This window comes from Armigeres subalbatus, chromosome 1, assembly GCF_024139115.2.
Source record: "Armigeres subalbatus isolate Guangzhou_Male chromosome 1, GZ_Asu_2, whole genome shotgun sequence".
In the NCBI taxonomy this organism is placed as follows: domain Eukaryota; kingdom Metazoa; phylum Arthropoda; class Insecta; order Diptera; family Culicidae; genus Armigeres; species Armigeres subalbatus.
Genome location: NC_085139.1, coordinates 225,794,850 through 225,814,613, shown reverse-complemented (window position 1 = coordinate 225,814,613; position 19,764 = coordinate 225,794,850).

Genomic DNA, 19,764 nt, shown 5'->3' with positions numbered 1-19,764 from the left:
TCCAGATCCAGTCCAAGTCCAGTCCAGATCAGTCCAGATCCAGTCCAGGTCGGTCAAGGTCCAGTCCAGATCAGTCCAGATCCAGTCCAGGTCAGTCCAGATCCAGTCCATGTCAGTCCAGATCAGTCAAGATCCAGTCCAGGTCAGTCAGGTCAGTCCAGATCCAGTCAGTCAGTCCAGATCCAGTCCAGGTCAGTCCAGGTCGGTCCAGATCGGTCCAGATCCAGTCCAGATCCAGTCCAGATCCAGTCAGGTCAGTCCAGGTCAGTCAGATCCAGTCCAGATCCAGTCCAGGTCAGTCCGAATCAGATCCAGTCCAGATCCAGTCCAGGTCAGTCAGATCCAGTCCAGGTCAGTCAAGATCAGTCCAGATCCAGTCCAAGTCAGTCCAGATCAGTCCGATCGAAGTCCAGATCCAGTCCAAGTCAGTCCAGGTCAGATCCAGTCCAGATCAGTCCAGGTCAGTCCAGATCCAGTCCAGATCCAGTCCAGATCCAGTCAGGTCCAGTCCAGATCCAGTCCAGTCAGTCCAGATCCAGTCCAGGTCAGTCCAGGTCCAGTCAGGTCCAGTCCAGATCGATCCAGTCAGTCAGGTCAGTCCAGATCAGTCAGGTCCAGTCAGATCAGTCAGTCCAGTCAGATCCAGGTCAGTCCAGATCGGTCCAGATCCAGTCCAGATCGGTCCAGGTCAGTCCAGGTCCAGTCCAGGTCCAGTCCAGGTCAGTCCAGATCCAGTCAAGATCCAGTCCAGGTCCAGTCAGATCAGTCAGGTCAGTCCAGATCCAGTCAGGTCCAGTCCAGATCCAGTCCAGATCCAGGTCCAGGTCGGTCCAGGTCCAGTCAGATCCAGTCCAGGTCAGTCCAGATCCAGTCAGATCAGTCAGAGTCAGTCCAGGTCAGTCCAGGTCCAGTCCAGATCCAGTCCAGATCCAGTCCAGGTCAGTCCAGGTCCAGTCCAGGTCAGTCCAGATCCAGTCCAGATCCAGTCAGGTCAGTCCAGATCCAGTCCAGGTCAGTCCAGATCCAGTCCAGATCCAGTCCAGATCCAGTCCAGGATCCAGTCCAGATCCAGTCAGGTCAGTCCAGGTCCAGTCCAGATCCAGTCCAGATCCAGTCCAGGTCCAGTCCAGATCGGTCAGATCCAGTCCAGGTCCAGGTCAGTCAGATCCAGTCCAGGTCAGTCCAGATCCAGTCCAAGTTCAGTCCAGGTCAGTCAGGTCCAGAGTCAAGATCCAGTCCAGTCCAGTCCAGGTCCAGTCAGGTCAGTCCAGGTCAGTCAGGTCAGAGTCCAGTCCAGATCAGTCCAAGATCCAGTCCAGGTCAGTCAGATCCAGTCCAGGTCCAGTCATGTCAGTCCAGTCAGTCCAGGTCAGTCCAGATCCAGTCAGATCAGTCCAGTCCAGTCCAGATCCAGTCCAGGTCAGTCAGATCCAGTCCAAGATCCAGATCCAGTCAAGTCAGTCCAGATACAGTCCAAGTCCAGATCCAGTCCAGGTCCAGTCCATGTCCAGTCCAGATCCAGTCCAGGTCAGTCAGAGTCAGTCCAGGTCCAGTCCAGATCCAGTCCAGATCCAGTCCAGTCAGTCCAAGATCGAGTCCAGATCCAGTCCAGGTCAGTCCAGATCCAGTCAGGTCAGTCCAGATCCAGTCAGGTTCAGTCCAAGTCAGTCAGTCCAGATCCAGTCAGGTCAGTCCAGTCAGATCAGATCCAGGTCGGTCCAGGTCCAGTCAAGTCCAGGTCAGATCCAGATCCAGTCCAGATCAGTCAGGTCCAGTCAAGTCAGTCCAGATCCAGTCCAGGTCCAGTCCAGTCCAGTCCAGTCAGGTCCAGATCCAGGTCAGTCAGGTCAGATCCAGTCCAGGTCAGTCAGGTCAGTCCAGGTCGGTCAGGTCAGTCCAGATCCAGTCCAGATCCAGTCAGTCAGTCCAGTCAGTCCAGATCCAGTCAGTCCAGTCCAGATCCAGTCCAGATCCAGTCCAGTCAGTCGTATCCAGTCCAGTCCAGTCCAGATCAGTCCAGATCCAGTCAAGTCAGTCCATGTCAGTCCAGATCCAGTCCAGATCCAGTCCAAGGTCAGTCCAGATCCGGTCAGTCCAGTCCGATCAGTCAGGTCCAGTCCAGGTCCAGTCCAAGATCAGTCCAGATCGGTCCAGTCAGTCCATGTCAGTCCAGATCCAGTCCCAGATCAGTCAGGTCCAGTCCAGATCAGTCAGATCCAGTCCAGATCCAGTCCAGGTCAGTCCAGATCCAGTCAGATCCAGTCCAGGTCAGTCCAGATCCAGTCAGTCAGTCAGATCCAGTCCAGATCCAGGTCCAGATCCAGTCCAGGTCAGTCCAGGTCAGTCCAGGTCGGTCCAGTCAGTCCAGATCCAGTCCAGTCCAGTCCAGGTCAGTCCAGGTCAGTCCAGATCAGTCAGGTCGGTCCAGATCAGTCCAGGTCAGTCCAGTTCCAGTCCAGGTCAGTCCAGGTCAGTCAAGTCAGTCCAGATCCAGTCAGATCCAGTCCAGGTCAGTCCAGGTCAGTCAGATCCAGTCCAGATCCAGTCAGGTCAGTCCAGGTCGGTCCAGATCCAGTCCAGATCCAGTCAGATCCAGTCAAGTCAGTCCAGATCAGTCCAGATCCAGTCCAGGTCAGTCCAGATCCAGTCCAGGTCAGTCCAGATCCAGTCCAAGATCCAGTCCAGGTCAGTCCAGGTCAGTCAGTCCAGTCAGATCCAGTCCAGTCCAGTCAGGTCAGTCCGATCCAGTCCAGATCAGTCCAAGTCCAGTCCAGATCAGTCAGGTCAGTCAAGATCAGTCCAGGTCGGTCAGATCCAGTCCAGATCCAGTCCAGGTCAGTCCAGATCCAGGTCAGGTCAGTCCAGATCGATCCAGATCCAGTCCAGTCCAGATCAGTCAGGTCAGTCAGTCCAGGTCAGTCAGGTCAGTCCAAGTCGATCCAGTCAAGTCAGTCCAGTCGATCAGTCAAGTCCAGTCAAGATCCAGTCAGAGTCCAGTCCAGATCCAGTCAAGATCAGTCAGGTCAGTCCAGATCCAGTCCAGATCCAGTCCAAGTCCAGTCCAGGTCAGTCCAGGTCCAGTCCAGATCCAGTCCAGATCCAGTCAAGTCGATCCAGTCCAGATCCAGGTCAGTCCAGATCCAGTCCAGTCGGTCAGGTCAGTCCAGGTCAGTCCAGAGTCGGTCAGGTCCAGAGTCAGTCAGGTCAGTCCAGATCCAGTCCAGATCCAGTCAGGTCGAATTCAGGTCAGTCAGGTCCAGTCCAAGGTCCAGTCCAGATCCAGTCCAGGTCAGATCCAGTCCAGGTCAGTCAAGTCAGTCAGGTCCAGTCCAGATCCAGTCCAGGTCCAGTCCAGTCTGATCAGTCCAGGTCAGTCCAGAGTCAGTCAATTCCAGATCAAGTCCAGATCCAGTCGATCCAGTCAGGTCAGTCCAGATCCAGTCAATCGTCCAGTCCAAATCCAGTCGATCAGTCAAGTCAGTCCAGTCGGTCCAGGTCCAGTCAGTTTCAGTCCAGTTCGGTCAGTCCAGAATCCAGTCAGATCCAGTCCATATCAATCCATATCCAATCGTCCAAGTCCAAATCAATCAAATCCAATCAAATCCAATCCAAATCAATCAAATCCAATCCAAATCTAATCCAAATCCAACCAAATCCAGTCCAAATCAATCCAATCCAGTCCAAATCAATCAAATCAATCCAAATCCAATCCAAATCCAATCCAAATCCAATCCAAATCCAATCCAAATCAAATCCAAATCCAATCCAAATCCAATCCAAATTCAAATCCAATCCAAATCGAATCGAAATTCTTTTCTTATCATAAGTTTTTAATCTTTAGGGCTGGTCACGACACTTCTAGAGTTCTGATAAATATCCTTTTTGGAAAAGTCGATTGAGCCCGATTACACATTCTTATACACGCCCCTGCCCGTCCCAAGAACTTTCTTTTTCGATTCCACTCGAGGTGTCATTTTTACCGTGTTTCGTCCCACACGGCATCAGTTCAGGAAATGCGCTAAACTATTTTCAAATTAAACTCTGCCAAGTTGACTTTTCTGCAAGCGACGATCGATGAATTCTGAACGAAAGAACCCATCTTCGCAGTACAGGGTGCCCATCGTTGGGGACTTCCGACGCCATTAAAAGCAAAACAAATTTGTTACGACGTTCATCCTACCTCGTCCTGGAACTGATTGTTTCCACTTGGGAGAAGTTTGTCCCACAAAACCGGATCAATCGGCGGCGGTTGGCCACTCTAGCAGTAGAAGCCCTCGCAAAGTGCACATCACTCAACCCTAAGCGGAAGGCTCGGGTGCATTAAAAGCGCATCCTTGCGTCAGCATCAGCTCGGAAGATGGTTGCTCCAAATCCGGTCGCAAAGAAGTGTGACGACGACGACGACGAGCGGGCGAATCTCCAACGTCATCACATGTGAGCAAATTCCCATCGCTTGGGCGGGCGTGCGAGTTGACGAAGCATTCTGCAGAAAGGGCTCGTTCGTATGATATTGAAGACAAAACTTTTACATCGGGGACGTGCAAAACTTTGTCTTTTCCGGAGCTAGTAGCACCCTGCAGTAGACGATGTGTGAAAAGGGGGGGGGGGGAGCTTGAAGTGATGAAATTTTACATGCTCGCTTTTTCCGGTTGTGGAACAGCTGGTGGCTCACATTAGGATTGAACGTTTCGGAAATTTCTCAGAGCTGTGGGGGGTACACAAGCCTGCCAAACCAATGTTTTTATTTTTAACTCGATTTTTTTAAAACAAATACATCATGCTGCAGTTTGTGGAAAGTTAATAAAATATTTATAGAAGCTATATTTAGATGGCAAAGAGGCAAAAAATAAGAAATATGATCCAATGAAGCTTATTAAGTGCTACTCAATTCATCCATTCTAGAAGCATTTTGTCAGCGGACTGCGATCTTCCACTTAGCCTTGCATACATTTATCACAAGTGGTTGATGCTCTCCAAACATATAAAATCAGTGGAAATCAGGTCTACTGGACCAACTCTACTTAAGCATGTCAGACATCATGTCCGTACTCTAATCGTGCATCGCACATTTCTGGGAGCTACCGCTTGACAGCTCCCAGCCTAATTTTCGCTCCATCAATGAACTTTTGAGAGCAGTTAAAAATGCACAACTCGCTAAGAAGAAAGTCATCCGCGCAGGAAAGCAGCCACCTGACTGCCCTTGCGGGTATTAACCGACCCCGTTACGATTGACGTGTGCCGGGCCAGCTATCGGCAACTGATTAATATTCCATTAGCGGGTTGTCATCGGCGTTTTTTTTTCTGTTCAGATCTGCCTTTTTGTGATGTGTATTTCGGTTATGCTCGAGCGCGGCCACAGTGTCCAATCAAATGCTACTAATTGACAGACGAGTTGGCACGTGAAGTGAAATCGGGTCATTCGAGTGGTACCGTTCTGTTTGTTCGACTGTGGTAGTCGGGAATTGACTGTTTTGGATTTATTTAATTCTGCAAGTCACTCGCAAAAGCTAATTTCCAACGAATCGCTTAATTGACCCACGACTATCTATCCATCATTGCAATGGTGGTCAGGAGCGTGTTCCGATGGTGCGCAACACACGTCCGCGGGAATTAACCAGACCGGCTACCTACCGCGAAACCACACGTGTCAAGCTGAGCGACACGTGAGACACTTTTCATCACGTCCCCGCCTCGAAATCAAATAAAGGACAAACCGAACCAATTTTCTAAACAATATTGGATGAAACCGCTGGCGTTGGGACGGCTCGGCCGGTGGGACATCGGCGGTGGCCCACTTCCTGCACCCATATCGCACGATGTTGTTATTGGAAGGCCAGTTTTTATCCCTCGCAGAGATAGCTTTATGTCGTGTTTTATTTTTTCTCTGCTGCAAACCGACTCGCAACAATATCATCCAACTGAACTGGCCGGATATTGATCCACGCGAGCACACAAACTCCAATCGGTCGGTGCTTCGCATATAGATATGTGGTGCCAAAGCCGTCGGGTGGAAAAAAGTGATCTGAGTAATCCACCTGATGTTCTGTTCATGAAAAGAGTCACCTTCGAGGCCGTGGCCTTAGTCTGAAAATAAATAAAAACTGAAAGGTGCAGCCTAAACGGGTTGTACGCAAAGGTGACGTTGAACTACGTAGCTGTATGTAATGTACAGGGTTTCGACTTTTCTGTACGATGAGACCAAAGCAAGCGTTTTTCAAGCCCAGGGTGAATTTGCTTTCGTTGTATATCATGTGCTCCTGAGATTGAGTCAGCATTGCGGACCCTGGTGATGTATATAATTTTCAAACCAACATTTGAAAGTGAAGATAAAAATAAAATTTTCAAATAATCGAGGATGAACAACACTCTCAAGCGTTCACATAACCAAATTATCAATTGATCAAAAAAACTCGCTAGAGAAAAAGAATCGTTCGATAAATGTATCTCGATTCGATGCATTGGTAAATGCTACTTTTGAACTTATTTTCCTACATAAGGCCAAAACACATTGTCAAACTTCCGATTGAACTTTATTGTTGACATTAAATTGGTATTAGTTAGGCTTACATTAAAATGATAATTTTGTCACGTCTTATGACAAGTGAAGACATTCCACTAAAAAGCTCAAAATAATTTTCTTGGTAATTTTATGTTTATTATTAAATCAAATCAAAATTTTAAAAGTTATTGGCGCTTTGATGTTTGCATGAAGAAGAAGAAGGAGAAGCAGAAAGATGATAATCAAAAAATCTCCACGGGAAACCGTACGAAGAAGTTTTAAAACTCTTCTCAAAAATCTAGAAACAATTTTATTAAAACGGTAAGCAGTACGGGGTTGGACTTTTCTTCTACTGTATAATAAACACAGTATTTTTATTCGAAATTTTATATTATGATTTTACACTTAAGACACAGTAGCGACCGTGTGCCGCTCAAAGCGCACAAGCCCAAGTCCTGGTGTTAGGTGGGACATTAAACAGCCCTGACACGACGGCCCTCCGACGAGGCAGGAGGTTTGCAGGCCCAATAAGCCGCCTGGAAAACCAATCATTACGAACAATATAAGAGATAATGCGACTATAATGCAGCATGGGCGAGATTGATGCAATACCGCACGAGGGCGAACGAGGCACGATATTAACAGGCGCAGGACAGACAAAACTCGATTTTCCGGAGGAAAAGCGCCAGCAGGAAGATCGAGACCGTGAAGAGACGGAGCAACTGTTCCGCGCTAATAACACACGAAAGTTCTAAGAGAATTTGAACCGTTCACGTAGGGGCCAGAGCCTGATATTTGTAAGAACATAAACGGGAACCTTCTTACGAACGAGCGTGAGGTGATCCAAAAGTGGCGGCAGCACTACGAAGAACACCTGAAAGGCGATGTCGCAGACGAAGATGGCGGTATGGTGATGGACCTGGGAGAACGCGCGCAGGACATAATTCTACCGGCTCCGGATCTCCAGGAAATCCAGGAGGAGATTGGCCGGGTGAAGAACAACAAAGCCCCCTGGGGTTGACCAGCTACCAGGAGAGCTATTTTAACACGGTGGTGAGGCACTGGCTAGAGCGCTGCACTGGGTAATTACCAAGATTTGGGAGGATGAGGTTCTGCCGCAGGAGTGGATGGAAGGTGTCGTGTGTCCCATCTACAAATAGGGCGATAAACTGGATTGTAGCAACTACCGCGCAATTACATTGCTGAATGCCGCCTACAAGGTACTCTCCCAAATTTTATGCCGTCGACTAGCACCAACTGCAAGGGATTTCGTGGAGCAGGACCAGGCGGATTTTATGGGCGAACGCTCCACCACGGACGGACCAGGTGTTTCGCCATTCGCCAAGTACTGCAGAAATGCCGGGAATACAACGTGCCCACACATCATCTATTCATCGACTTCAAAGCCGCATATGATACAATCGATCGGGACCAGCTATGGCAGCTAATGCACGAACACGGTTTTCCGGATAAACTGACACGGTTGATCAAAGCGACGATGGATCGGGTGATGTGCGTAGTTCGAGTTTCAGGGCATTCTCGAGTCCTTCGAAACCCGCAGAGGGTTACGGCAAGGTGATGGTCTTTCGTGTGACGAATCGTGTCTGCTATTCAACATCGCTTTGGAAGGGGTAATACGAAGAGCAGGGATTAACACGAGTGGTACAATTTTCAATAAGTCCGTCCAGCTATTTGGCTTCGCCGACGACATAGATATTATGGCACGTAACTTTGAGAAGATGGAGGAAGCCTACATCAGACGAAGTACATGATAGGAAGAGGTTCAAGAGAAGACAATGTGAGCCACCCACCTCGAGTTTGCATCGGTGGGGACGAAATCGAGGTGGTAGAAGAATTTGTGTACTTGGGCTCACTGGTGACTGCCGAAAATGATACCAGCAGAGAATTTCGGAGACGCATAGTGGCTGGAAATCGTATGTACTTTGGACTCCGCAAGATGCTCCGATCGAATAGAGTTCGCCGCCGTACCAAACTGACAATCTACAAAACGCTTATTAGACTGCTAGTTTTCTATGGACACGAGACCTGGATGATGTTCGTGGAGCTTGCGAGTTTTTGAAAGAAAAGTGCTACATATCATCTATAATGGGGTGCAGATGGCGGACGGTACGTGAAGGAGGCGAATGAACCACGAGTTGCATCAGCTTTTGGGAGAACCATCCATCGTTCACACCGCGAAAATCGGACGACTGCGGTGGGCCGGGCACGTAGCCAGAATGTCAGACAGTAACCCGGTGAAAATGGTTCTCGACAACGATCCGACGGGCACAAGAAGGCGAGGTGCGCAGCGGGCAAGGTGGATCGATCAGGTGGAAGATGACTTGCGGACCCTCCGTAGACCGCGTGGTTGACGACGTGTAGCCATGGACCGAGCCGAATGGAGATGACTCTTATATAACGCACAGGCCACTTTGGCCTTAGTCTGAATAAATAATAATAATAATAATTTTAGAAAGAACCCAAAGTGTCCACCAATATAGAAAAAAAGACGTAGTCCTACGTCAAAAGCTTCTTGTGTCATGTTGTGAAGCCATCAACACTGGTTCATCCAAGCATAAAAAAACTCAAAGGTGCAGCCCAATCGGGTTGTACGCAAAAGTGACCTAGGACTATGTAGCTATTCAAAAAGGATGGTATTTGTCATCATAGCTTCTGTCTCTATATCATCATTGATATTTCTTTCTTCTAAAAATCTCAGTATAAGCTCTCTCTTCCTCATCAAAGATTAGTGGCCTTGTTAAGAGCCGTTTGTTTAAGTGGGTGCCACCGGAACAGTCCATTTTCGCAATTAACTCTTTCTTTCCATAACATGCTGGTCCTGAGAAAAACCAATTTTCCTTTCCTAATGCCCTTTCCTAACTAACTGCATTCAAATGCTGGTCGGCACCTTGCGTTGAAACTATTCGATCGCCACTCGATGATTTTTCGCTAAACCTTCACCATTTGGAATACATTTTCAACATTGCCACTGCTACTCACGCCTTCATGCTGCTGTGTCCGTTAAGCAACATCAAATTTTGTCGAACCGCGCTTTGCGGAATCCCGATCAAAATGGCTTGCGCGCGCCGGAAAACAGCTTTCTTGTATTCAAAAAAATCGAGATTCCGCAGACAACGGGCCGTTCGGAAAATGTTATTTGCCACTGCCTTGCATGCGAGAGAAAAGGCAACAACAAAAAAAAAAAAGATTAAAAATAAATAGGTTTTACGTAAAACAAATCAAAACAAGGCCCGTTACATTTTTTAGCGAAGAGCCCTAGTTGGAAAACGTATTATATTGCACTTTTTTCCCAAGCAATTTTGTCAAAAATCTAAAAACCAAATATACAAGAAAAGCAAAGAATTTTTCACGCTAATCACGCCATAATCTAACACAGGAGATTCAAAATAACTAATACCAACGGAAAAAGATATATTATCTTTGTCGTTTTTTAACGAATTATAACTGAAAATCTATTGACGCTTCCCCATTAAGCACAGGTTAGAAGAAAACCTACTGTTGAATTTGTATATATTATCAGAATTAAGATTAGAATAATCGGTGTTGTAAGGAAATTGCACTCGGATTCTCAAACCCCTTGAATTTTGAACTATGTTTCACCCTAACCACTGAAATGAGCCGATACAATTATAGTAGCTATACTCTCCCGCGTAGGCAGATAACCGTTGAACATGTAGGTAGTGGTCAGCAATACCGAGTGAGAAAAGAGAAAATGCTATAACCGATGTACAACATCAGGAATAAATCAGTATGAAATAAACCTCGGACGGAAAACTATACTTGGTCGATTGTGTTGTTTGTTCCGTTTGTCAGTTTGTAGTGGCAATAAATTCTTGATAGTTTAACACCGATAACGATCTTTGTGAACACCTCCGAATCCGATCCCGCGCGTTATCGAAAGGCAGACAACCGAAAAAGTGGACAGTGAGTGCATTTGTGCAATTATCGAGCAGACAGTGATTGAATGTGCATTGAGTGCACTTGATTGCGCAAGTGACTAAGCGCTTGTTGCTAACTTCCATCCAGTATCCAGCCATCAGGGCGGCACAAGAAAGTTTGCTACTCTTTTAAGGATCGGAGGTGGTCTGAGCAAGTAAGTGGATTGCAGAATTTCCTGGGCCACTGTTCCAGTGGAAGTAATTCCTCCCACGGAATCCTAGAGGTCCTAAAGGCCCCACCACCTACATAGCTGGAAGGAATACTCAAGAGCTTTCACTCAGTGAAGACCGTAATAATCGTTCCAATAATTAGTAATCGAATTTAAATAATAGAATAGTTTTCTGGAGTTAATTTCGTAGCTCTTCAACAGGCAACATTGCTGCTCGTGGCGCGAAAGATAGCGCACACAAATTCAGGCTACTATGTTGCTGTGTAGCAAAATCGATTATTTTAACCACCCTAGTGTGTATGTGTGTGTATGTGTGTGCACAAAACCTAAGGAAAACAGTAGACTACTGTTTATATAGAAATCATCAACCGATTTTGTCGCAACAAGTTTCGACAGAGGGGAAAGCCTAGTTGATCATTATTGAATTTAAAACGATCGGCCGTTGCGTTAAAAAGTTATAAAGAAAATAGTGCATCGAACCATATTAGCACCATATAAGGTTGGTGTCTTGGCTAAATGCGAGAAAGGCAGTATCACTACTCGGTGAATTAAATTGGGTTTTTTTTTTCCACAAGAACGAAACAACTTTACGTGGAAACTTAATTTTCAAGATTCGATATTCTGAAACCACAAGTGTTCTTTAGCTCAATGCGGGCTCGTACTTATTCGATATTGAATATATCGAGTAAGAGAGGTACAATCTACCTGCCCGACTATGATTAATCACTAAGCATATGCGGTATTTCGAAAAATTTCGTTTCAGGTGGTTCGAAACGAAATTCCGCGGAATTTCGCGGAATTTTAGCATGGCGAAATCGCATTTCTTGATTTCGTTTCGTTTCGTAAAATTACAAAAATTTCGCTAGAAAAAACTAGCTTCTAACGAAATTTAACGGAATTCCGCGGAATTTCGAAACAAATTTAAACTTAAGCCATTCTTCATATTATCAAACATTTTGGCTCCGCCGCTGAACAAAATCGTTTAGTTGTTTTCAAAACTTTAGGCTATACAATTTTTTCTAATAACGCTTACTACATAGCCCTATTCTTAGTTGACAAATACGTATGTAGTTTTCTTCTATAAAACGTGTTCAGTGTTTCAGTGTTCCAAGTTTCAAATTTATATTTTGTGATATTTTTTACTATTTTTACAATATGAATGCGGAATCGATCGTGTTGCTGCTGGTCATGGGACGGCAGCTAGTCCGGGAGAACGTGAAGTGAAAAAAATCTACCTTGCGTAGCAGAAATTTATTTAACCAGTGTACAATCGATCTTGTAGATGTTGATCACGCCAGCTTGTGTGGAAGAACGCGAAGTGATAAAACTAATGTCTACATCGAAGAGCACAGAATTATTTAGTGCGGAATCGATCGTATTGTAGAAGCTTAATGAACGAAGCACATTGAATTTTGTTGACACAGTTTTCGTCTTCTTGATTTCAAAACAAGTTTACAATGAATATTAAGTCGCTTACCAAGGGGCTTCACATGAATTACCTTTTCTACTAACCAACGATTATTTTCCCGTAGCGCTCACGGAGATGCAGAGCATTCCTCGGTCTTTTATAACAGCGATTCTCAACCTGGGGTACATGTACCGCTGGGGTTACTTTCGCCGGGCCCAGGGGTACCTCGGACGAAATGCTTAATGGCGGATGAATTACAATTTTAATCCAAACTTATTGATAAAGCTTTGTATTTTTCTTTTATTTCTGAACTTTGTCTTGTACATAATAGGGTAAAGGATGTGTTTTGGACCACCCTTACGGGGCTCTTATTTTGAACCAAGAAGAATTTGCTCTCAGTGGTCCAAAATATGAGGCGTGGTGGTCTGGTGGTCCAAAGTACCCTATGCATGGCGATCAGTAAATCATGGCCTTTTGAATCCTGTCCTCCACAACCAGTACAATGGATGAAGAGATGTGGGACAAAAGATCAAAAGGGCAAAACCTCGAAATAACAAATTTTAAAAATCTTCTATGCAATCTTCCGGGTCAAAACATAATGTTGAATAATATGTCAAGAATATGATTCTTAACTAAAATCTAGAGTCTCCAGTTTCGAAAGCCCCCATTTGAAAGACAAGAAGACTTTTTCTCGATAAGCTCAGTTACTTCGTTGCAAGAGAATTGGAAGCATTCTTCTACGCTTCTCGGAAGCCTCCTTCCAAGCAGCTCGGAAGTCTCCTTTCAAGTAACACGGAAGCATCATTTCAAGAGGTTCGAACATTTTCTTTTAAGAGAGCCAAGCTGTTTTTCTAGAAATTTCCTTTTTTCTGCTTCTTTTAAAAGCATCGGATCTTTTCAAGGGGCTCGGAAGGGATTTTTGAACAGGCTCGACAGCCTCATTTTAAAAGGCTCGGAAGCCTACTCTAAAGAGGGTTGGAATCCTCCTTTCTAGATGATGATGATGATGATGATACTACCATCTATTGTAGCAAGGCACCTGCCGATAGCACTGGCCATATCTGACAAACGATTTGATCATGATTATACTTCTGTTTGTATTTCATCAGACTCCTGTATGAAGGGCCAAAAATGGGTGGGGTGGTTCCATAAGCAGAGACACTTATGCGAATCCACGGGATGATTAGAGAATCTCCTTCCAGAAGAAAGTTAGTACATACAATAATATAATCTAGCCCTCGTTTCCTAGATTGACCCAATAGATGGGGAGAAGAGCCCGCCCTTTATCCACGAGATGTTAACAATAGGAAGTTGGCGATTCCACTCTTCCTATCCAAATTGCTTCAATCGGGTGCCCTGATGGTTTTTTTAAGTTTATAATCATATAGTTTCATATAGTTTTAATGTAAATTAATTATATATAGAATGGAATTCTCTCACCAAATTTTATTTTGAAAGTCCTGGACAGTCAAGATCCTTTCCACAGCGGTATGATTAGAAATGAATTGCTGCCTTGAGACATGGAAAATTAGTAGACCATCGAGGAATGTTTTGATTGAGGTTGGAATCCTCCTTTCTAGAGGCCCGAAAATCTTCTTTTAAGCTTTCTTCTGTAAACTTTCTTTTTTCTCTTTTCTCCTTCTTTTAAAATACTCGGAAAGCTCTTTTCAAAAGGCTCGGAAGGCCTCTTTCAAGAACTTCGAAGCCCTTTCGAAAGCCTCGGAAGCCTCCTTTCAAGAGGCTCGCAAGCCCCCTTCAAGAGGCTCGCAAGCCTCCTTTCAAGAGGCTCGCAAGCCTGCTTTCAAGAGGGCTCGGAAGCCTCCTTTCAAGAGGGCTCGGAAGCCTCCTTTCAAGAGGCTCAGAGCCTCCTTTCAAGAGGCTCAGAAGCCTCCCTTTCAAGAGGCTCAGGAAGCCTCCTTTCAAGAGGCTCAGAGCCTCCTTTCAAGAGCTCAGGCCTCCTTTCAAGAGCTCCAGAGCCTCCTTTCAAGAGGCTCAGAAGCCTCCTTTCAAGAGGCTCAAGCCTCCTTTCAAGAGGCTCAGAAGCCTCCTTTCAAGAGGCCCGGAAGCCTCCTTTCAAGAGGCTCAGAAGCCTCCTTTCAAGAGGCTCGGAAGCCTCCTTTCAAGAGGCTCCGGAAGCCTCCTTTCCAGAGGCCCGGAAGCCTCCTTCCAAGAGGCTCAGGAAGCCTCCTTTCAAGAGGCTCAGAGCCTCCTTTCAAGAGGCTCAAGCCTCCTTTCAAGAGGCTCTGGAAGCCTCCTTTCAAGAGGCTCGAAGCCTCCTTTCAAGAGGCTCGGAAGCCTCCTTCAAGAGGCTCAGAAGCCTCCTTTCAAGAGGCCTGGAAGCCTCCTTTCAAGAGGCTCGGAAGCCTCCTTTCAAGAGGCTCAGGCCTCCTTTCAAGAGGCTCAAAGCCTCCTTTCAAGAGGCTCAGAGCCTCCTTTCAAGAGGCTCAGAAGCCTCCTTTCAAGAGGCTCAGAGCCTCCTTTCAAGGGGGTTCGGAAGCCTCCTTTCAAGAGGCCCGGAAGCCTCCTTTCAAGAGGCTCGGAAGCCACCTTTCAAGAGGCCTCAAGCCTCCTTTCAAGAGGCTCGGAAGCCTCCTTTCAAGAGGCTCAGAAGCCTCCTTTCAAGAGGCTCAAGCCTCCTTTCAAGAGGCTCAGAAGCCTCCTTCAAGAGGCTCAAGCCTCCTTTCAAGAGGCTCAGAAGCCTCCTTCAAGAGGCTCAGAAGCCTCCTTCAAGAGGCTCCAGAGCCTCCTTTCAAGAGGCCTGGAAGCCTCCTTTCAAGAGGCTCAGAAGCCTCCTTTCAAGAGGCTCCGGAAGCCTCCTTTCAAGAGGCCTGGAAGCCTCCTTCAAGAGGCTCAGAAGCCTCCTTTCAAGAGGCTCCAGGAAGCCTCCTTTCAAGAGGCTCTGGAAGCCTCCTTTCAAGAGGCTGGAAGCCTCCTTTCAAGAGGCTCCAGAAGCCTCCTTTCAAAAGGTTCGGAAGCCTCCTTTCAAAAGGCCCGGAAGCCGCCTTTCAAGAGGCCCAGAAACCTCCTTTCAACAGACCTGGAAGCCTCCTTTCAAAGGCTCAAAGCCTCCTTTCAAAAGGCTCAGAAGCCTCCTTTCAAAAGGCTCAAGCCTCCTTTCAAGAGGCTCAGGAACCCTCCTTTCAAGAGGCTCCAGAACCCTCCTTTCAAGAGGCTCCAGAACCCTCCTTTCAAGAGAGGCTCCGAACCCTCCTTTCAAAGAGGCTCAGAACCCTCCTTTCAAGAGGCTCAGAAGCCTCCTTTCAAGAGGCTCAGAAGCCTCCTTTCAAGAGGCTCGGAAGCCTCCTTTCAAGAGGCTCGGAAGCCTCCTTTCAAGAGGCTCAGAAGCCTCCTTCAAGAGGCCTCGGAAGCCTCCTTTCAAGAGGCTCAGGAAGCCTCCTTTCAAGAGGCCTCAGAAGCCTCCTTTCAAGAGGCCTCAGCCCTCCTTTCAAGAGGCTCAGAAGCCTCCTTTCAAGAGGCTCAGAGCCTCCTTTCAAGAGGCTCCAGAGCCCTCCTTTCAAGAGGCTCAGAAGCCTCCTTTCAAGAGGCTCAGAAGCCTCCTTTCAAGAGGCTCAGAAGCCTCCTTTCAAGAGGCCTGGAAGCCTCCTTTCAAGAGGCTCAGGAAGCCTCCTTTCAAGAGGCTCAGAAGCCTCCTTTCAAGAGGCTCAGAAGCCTCCTTTCAAGAGGCTCAGAAGCCTCCTTTCAAGAAAACTCAGAAGCCTCCTTTCAAGAGGCCTCAGAAGCCTCCTTTCAAGAGGCCTCGGAAGCCTCCTTTCAAGAGGCTCGGAAGCCTCCTTTCAAGAGGCTCGGAAGCCTCCTTTAAAGGGGCTCGGAAGCCTCCTTTCAAGAGGCTCGAAGCCTCCTTTCAAAAGAAGCCTCTCCTCCTTCAAAAGGCTCGGAAGCCTCCTTTCAAAAGGCGCGGAAGCCTTCTTTCAAAAGGCTCGGAAGCCTCCTTTCAAAAGGCTCGGAAGCCTCCTTTCAAAAGGCTCGGAAGCCTCCTTTCAAAAGGCTCGGAAGCCTCCTTTCAAAAGGCTCGGAAGCCTCCTTTCAATAGGCTTGGAAGCCTCCTTTCAAGAGGCTCGGAACCCTCCTTTCAAGAGGCTCGGAACCCTCCTTTCAAGAGGCTCCGAACCCTCCTTTCAAAAGAGGCTCCGAACCCTCCTTTCAAGAGGCTCGGAAGCCTCCTTTCAAGAGGCTCGGAAGCCTCCTTTCAAGAGGCTCGGAAGCCTCCTTTCAAGAGGCTCGGAAGCCTCCTTTCAAGAGGCTCGGAAGCCTCCTTTCAAGAGGCTCGGAAGCCTCCTTTCAAGAGGCTCGGAAGCCTCCTTTCAAGAGGCTCGGAAGCCTCCTTTCAAGAGGCTCGGAAGCCTCCTTTCAAGAGGCTCGGAAGCCTCCTTTCAAGATTCTCAGAAGCCTCCTTTCAAGAGGCTCGGAAGCTCCCTTTCAAGAGGCTCGGAAGCCTCCTTTCAAGAGGCTCGGAAGCCTCCTTTCAAGAGGCTCGGAAGCCTCCTTTCAAGAGGCTCGGAAGCCTCCTTTCAAGAGGCTCGGAAGCCTCCTTTCAAGAGGCTCAGAAGCCTCCTTTCAAGAGGCTCAGGAGCCTCCTTTCAAGAGGCTCGAAGCCTCCTTTCAAGAGGCCTGGAAGCCTCCTTCAAGAGGCTCAGCCTCCTTTCAAGAGGCTGGAAGCCTCCTTTCAAGAGGCTCAGGAAGCCTCCTTTCAAGAGGCTCAGGAAGCCTCCTTTCAAGAGGCTCAGAAGCCTCCTTTCAAGAGGCTCAGGAAGCCTCCTTCAAGAGGCCTGGAAGCCTCCTTCAAGAGGCTCAAGCCTCCTTTCAAGAGGCTCAGAAGCCTCCTTTCAAGAGGCTCGGAAGCCTCCTTTCAAGAGGCCTCGAGCCTCCTTTCAAGAGGCCTCAAGCCTCCTTTCAAGAGGCTCAGAAGCCTCCTTTCAAGAGGCTCACAAGCCTCCTTTCAAGAGGCTCACAAGCCTCCTTCAATAGGCTCGGAAGCCTCCTTTCAAGAGGCTCGGAAGCCTCCTTTCAAAAGGCTCGGAAGCCTCCTTTCAAAAGGCTCGGAAGCCTCCTTTCAAAAGGCTAGGGAGCCTCCTTTCAAGAGGCCCGGAAGCCTCCTTTCAAGACCACAGCTCGCAAGCTTCTTTTCAAGAGGCTCGGAAGCCTCCTTTCAAGAGGCTCGCAAACCTCCTTTCAAGAGGCTCGGAAGCCTCCTTTCAAGAGGGCTCGGAAGCCTCCTTTCAAGAGGGCTCGGAAGCCACCTTCAGACAGTAGGAGTTAGATTGTAATAACACACATCCCCTCTTTTCCCGACCGCAACGTTTACTACTCGCGCGCATCGTAACCAAATTAATTGGGTTTTGGTACATGATTGACATTTTATTATTTCTAGTGATGCACTATGATTGGAATGTTTCTGAATAATAAATGTTGCAAACGGAAAAGAAGATGCTCCCCTAGGGCTTCTTCTATTGAAATATTTCATCACATGCTTCAAAACCCAAATATAGGCAATTCGGAGCCAAGAAAGGCATCATTATAACCACTGAGGAATACATTTGGGTTTTCATAGTAAATTTTTTACGTATCCAATAATTTTCATATCATAAGATACGCTAGTTTTGTGCGAAACATAATCAATCAAATGAATTTTCTAAAAATTTTCATGCATTATGGCACTAAAATTCTCAATGAACAAAACTGCCTTACGTAGTTTACGTTAGGCGATTGTGTCTTGTATATAACCCTTCTGATTTTTTAAATAATTGTCAATGCGACTGTTGTTTTTTTTTAATTTTTCGAAAATAAGGACATTTGCGTAAAAGGAGGACATCCAATTTTTATTGAAAACATGGACAAACGAACACAATGGACTAACGCTGATATGGAGCAACGACAACAATGATGGCAATGGAAAAATCTAAAACAGATTCTGTGTGGATTCTGTACAGCAGAATACTACAATAGATCTCTGCACAGTAGCGGTTAAGTAACACAGAGTGCATAACAAATAAAGAATGGAATAAAAAAGTATTTGACATCGTAAGCACCCTTTATTTAAATGAAAATATAACCTATCAGCACTACATGCTATAGGTAAACGACAAAAATAGAACTTTTTTCTCTCAGACTACCCCCTCCCTTATCTATCTCCTATTATTGGAAGAGTTTGGCTTGCCAATATTGGATCTCGGTATTCTTTTCTAGTAAAACGAGTTGCAATATGGGAAAATGTTTAGTTTATCTCATCGTCGTCGTCGTCGTCATCGTCCTGTTGGACTGCTGCCTGGCTTCTGTTGTTATTTTTGATGAAACCTGTCAAGCACGTATCGATAGCGCCCCACAACATACCTCCGCCCGCCCAGCACCAAGTGGGGTTGAACTTTTTATATTGGATCCCGCTCCAATATGTTGTCCGGAATTTATTTAGTTTTTTTTTCTTCCCGAAAGGTTTTGTTTGATTGAACCATGCTTAGCGGCAGCCTAACGAACCACGATTGGCTGACTGGTGACGGTTTTTTGTTTAGTTGCTAAAAGGAAAAGTTGAAAATTGCATGCCCCAAAAAAGTCAATAAATACTTCAAATGCGAATGCAAGTCACTCACTTCACGCTTGGGTTCGATTTTAAAATATCCTAAACAAAGATCTAGCGCACGCCGCCCCGTTAATTAGTTATTTAGCACCAGCCTGCCGGCTTTCTCGATGCGATGATGGGCTTAACCTACGGAGGTGCAGCCATGCTGCCTGCACCATAAAGCTGTTTCTGAAGCATGACACCGCGTTTACAATATCGATTGCCGCACGCTTCGAGAGGTTTTACAGCTCGGCTAGAAATATGAACTGTTTATTGCCCTTTTAAAAACTGAACAATCTTGCACTCGAGTAACGGGAAAAAAATGCAGGTTCAAATTGTATCTGAAGCAATAGAATTCGAAAGTAGTCCGGCGCGGCGCTAAACTTTTGTTTCGATGGTGATTAGCAGGTCCGTCATAATGACCAGAACTGATTGTTAAGTGAACTGAGCAGAGACTGAATCGTGTCGTGGGTTTATCATTTCTTCCATGCAGACTGTGACAAGGCTTGGAGTTTTAGATGATTTTCCAAACTTGAAGTATAAATATCATCGGGTTCGCAGATATCACCGAAACAGAAAATTTTCGAAAAAAGGACTAGTTCATAATTGTTCCACTTAAGATTGATTGGCAAATCGACTCCAGTTATCGAAATGAAACCAAATTTTTACATTAGTTTAGGATATGATTTAAGGTAAAACGGTACAATGCGCCATATCTGGCCAAAACGCCGCCCTTTGATTTCTAGGAAACCACTACTGTCCGTAAAACTTGTACTGGAACACTTAGTTGGGCAACCTTAGAAACTTCGCAGTTAATAATTGTGGAAGTGCTGAATGAACACTAAGCTGCGAGGCGACAATATCCCAGTGGGGGATGTAATGCCAATAATAAGATGAAGTTTATTGTGATGCAGCTGCTCTCTACCAAGATTGACAAATTCGTCTGGGATTTCATCCTTCAATATCGTCCAGTAATCTACAGAAACATTTTGAGTTCGATTGAGAATAAATTCAGAAATTCTTTAAGGAATGCCTTCATAGCATATTTCGGGAAACTCTTCAGGAATTCATTTGGCAAAATCCTAGGGAAACTCCTCCAGCAGTTTCATCCTAAGTTCATCTAGAAATTCCTTAATTTTTCCTCAAGTAGTTCCTCC